The 3,672-nt window shown below is 36.4% G+C and overlaps 1 long non-coding RNA gene across 1 annotated transcript in view; it reads left to right on the top strand.

Moving 5' to 3' along the window:
• The first annotated feature begins 582 nt into the window (after positions 1-582).
• Positions 583-3,672, top strand: part of LOC117955942 — a 12,083-nt gene continuing 8,993 nt past the window's right edge. Inside the window, exon 1 of the long non-coding RNA XR_004659164.1 lies at positions 583-707. This is a non-coding gene — a long non-coding RNA (uncharacterized LOC117955942). The remainder of the gene's footprint in view (positions 708-3,672) is intronic.

The following is a 3,672-nucleotide window of genomic DNA, read 5'->3' as shown; positions in this document are numbered from 1 at the left end:
GTACAGAGCTATGAAAAAAAATGAAAAAGCCCTACTTTTACTACTGTAAAACTGCATACTTACTGTTTTTCAGAAAGTAATGGAGGTGGAAGTAACAGAAACACCACATTCCCTTGTAACTAGAGATGATGCAGGTGCATGGCGAGTCAGGATGTCAATGGGATGACGAAAACTTGTCGCTTGACGCTGAGAGAGGCAAGAATAGTCAAACCATTCTTCGTTACTATTATGTTTTTTTCCCAGTAATTTCATAAATTACTACAGACAAAATAAACCAATATATCTATTGAAGCAAACAGCAGATTTTCCTACCTTGTTTACAAACAGTAAATGCTGGTATGTTATAAAATAAAAAATAATGTGAAAGAATTTTACTCTTTTTTTTTTTTTCAAAGACAATATTGATTACTGTGAAGTCACTTACATTATTCAGACTTTAAGGATGAAAGCTTTCTTATTTGTGTAGTGGTGTTTGATGCTAGTGTCTACACTCTGTTCTGAGTGACAGTGGGGTCTTTCTCCATGAGGATTGTTCTGTGTTTTTTGCCGCACTGAGCCTGTTTTGAGACGTGTGAAGAGTTTTGTTGCTTACAGGTGATGTGAACTGTTTAGCTCCGGTGACTGTTGGTAATGCAGACTGTGGTTAGAGTTTTGCAAATGTGGCTTCAGTTGTGACCACTGTCGTTTAGCAATCGACAAAAAATGGAGTTAACCATAATGGGCACCAGATGGTATATTGACTTCTTCTGTGTTTGTGTCTGTGGTGATGTTAAGAATTAGGGTTCTATCAAGAATTAAATGCTGGTGTTGTTGTATGTTTAATTATTTTACCAGACATCATGTACAACAGTAGTTCTTAAACCTGCTCCTGGCGTCCCCAAGCCCTTAAAATGTCCTAACTCTCCCAGGTATACCCACACTTGATCATCTCATTCAGGTGACATAATTAACTAAATGAGCTGTGTTTAACCAATCAGTTGTAACTAGTAATTAGGTTGTGTCTAAATATCTATTAAGAATTATCATACCCTAATTGGGAAACTGAAGTTAACCTGCAAAGCCTTGTAAAAGTAGTGTCTTGATCAGGTGTGTAGTTTGGGGCTCATACCACGGCTAGATCATTTGCTGATTTCTGATTGGAACATTAGAAAAATGCTGAATGCTGCCTGGATTACGTATATGGGAAATTGCAAATTGTTTAGACAGAACGAATCAATAAAATGTTTACTGTTTTGCTCATAGCAACTGAAAGACTTTTTGACATTTTTACAGTTATGTTTAGGCACCTACAACACGTGATTAAGGTTAAGGAGATATTGCACTTCCTACACAAAAAAAAGAAAGTTGTCTTTGAACATATCCCAGGCAGCTTGCATATTGGAAAACATTTTGTTCATTGTTTTGTGTTATTGTGTACGTTCGCTGGATTGACAGTTATCTGTTTTTAAAAAGTTTCTCCAAGAAAAATGTTAATGAAAATATTTATGAATCCTGGATTTTCAGCTACTGCCCTGAGAAAAACTAAGACACTGACAGGAAATGTCAAGCAAATTGCACATTTTTTGCGCCCCCAAAAGTAATGTCTGCTCCCACCATTGGAAAACGCCTAATTTTTCTTCATTTTTCCCGGCATTACGTTTTTGACCCACTTTGATGTCCTTGTGTTAAATATTGAATGTGCATCCATATTTCACTAGCTGGGCCCAAGAACAAGACTGAGGGCGGGATGGTAAATATTGCCAGGGAATTTCACTTCTCTAATTGCCCAGAGTTAATCTCTCTTTCCCTGCACAGTGCCTTGACCTGTAGTAATGGAGCTGCTTGAGTGTCACATAAATAGTAGGGTGGGGGGGAGGAGGGTAAACGCAGGGGAGGAGAGAAATAAACAACACTGTAAAACATTTTGAGTGAGTTCGTCTTCAAAACATACAGTTTAAACTGTTAACTTTGCCTTAAAATGTGAATTAATGGAACTTGTATTGAACAGTCTACTCACATGGCCTCGGTTGAAAAGAATTTCTTCATTTAACATGTGAGGATAGAAAGTGAAGATGTGGATATTAACCTTTATCATTGTTTGGATTGTTTTCATTACTAAAAAACATACATCTTTAAAATGGTTCACAGATATATATTTTCATCAAGTCATTTCCTAGAACAATAGTGTTTCAGAAACAGTATCCAGAAAGAAGCAAATCACATACGTAGTGGGGACAACTTTCAACACTAATGGTGTATATGAAAGTATCTCAAAATACAGTGGCCAGGTTCATCATAATGGAGGTAATTACTGATGTGTGTTGAATATTTTATGACACCAATTGCGGTCTATTGTACAGAGGACTAAGACAAGGATCAAGTCATTGTTAGTTTTAGGATGTATTTAGTTTTACAAAATGTGAATAATTGCCAGCCTTATCCTTTTTAGTGATTTTTTTTTTTTTTTTAGGTTACTTGGAATTGACAAAGCTTTTACATCAAATTAATAATGAAACATTGCTTCATTTCAATCATTCCCGATATGTTACAGTGAAACAGTAAGTGGGAAGAGAAAGAGGTACAAGGGGGGAAATAAAGAGAATTATTTAAAAAACAAGAGAAGGAATTCCTACAGGAGTTAACTGGGGATATTTGTCTAACTTCATTGGACGCTAGGGGCAAAGCTTTCTATTTCAAACCCTAAGTGCTAATGATGTTTGCATCATTAATTAAAACTGTTAAGTGGGACATATGACACATGCGCCCTACCCCTAAACAAGCAACTAGGGAAAGGCACTGCAAAAGATTCAGTTTTAACAAGCAAAATGACGTAGTCATAACTATCACACCAGACACTTTGGGACTTGTTAAGACTTACATTTGCAAAGTCAGTTTGCTCTGGAAACAGAACAAGCCAGTCTTGACTTGATTTTGGAAATGTCTTTAAAGTGCAGCAAGCAGTAGTAAATTAGTTGTCAAGATGGGCATGTTTTCTTTTTCTTTTTTTTACGGTGTATTTCATCCCTGTCAGAACTGGCAGCATTTAAATGCAGTTTCACAGGGCTTTCCTCATCTGTATTCATCTAAAAGCTTTAATGATTTAAAATGATGAATAATATCCTTCTGAATAATAATAATCAGGCCATGGCTGCTGCTTCACTCTGTTAAAAAAAAGAAGAAGATAAGGAAAGAATTAATGTACTGTCCAGTAAAGTCATGTTTTAGCTTATTAGATTAATTACTGACACATTTTGATGAGCTCCACTCCAACAGATATACCAAGGATGCATGAATATTCATCTCTATTCTGGTACAGAAATATCCTCATGTGGGGATTTTATGTTTAAATCATAACTGTGAAAGAGAAAAATCAGAGTGAATCTGTTTTTTTGGCGGTCTCTGTCGCCTGTCCCCACGGTGAGTTCAGAGGTCCGTGTTGATGCACACAAAAGCTTTGGTACATGAACACTGAAGAAGGGTGGTCGGAACAGAGGACCTTCAATGTAAATTTGAATGGCAATGATTGTAGTACCAGGCAAAGAATGTTATCTTGGTGTGTGTTGTCCTTTTATTCTCTCAGCTCTGTTCTTTTCTCTCACAGAAGTCATGTTTTAATGCATGCAGCCAGCCTGAGCTCATCATTTAATACTGTTTGTCTTCCTGTACTTCAGTAGGATATTTAATAATATATAA

Source organism: Etheostoma cragini, chromosome 13 (assembly GCF_013103735.1).
Source record: "Etheostoma cragini isolate CJK2018 chromosome 13, CSU_Ecrag_1.0, whole genome shotgun sequence".
NCBI classification, from domain to species: domain Eukaryota; kingdom Metazoa; phylum Chordata; class Actinopteri; order Perciformes; family Percidae; genus Etheostoma; species Etheostoma cragini.
This window is presented reverse-complemented; position numbering and strand designations above follow the sequence as displayed.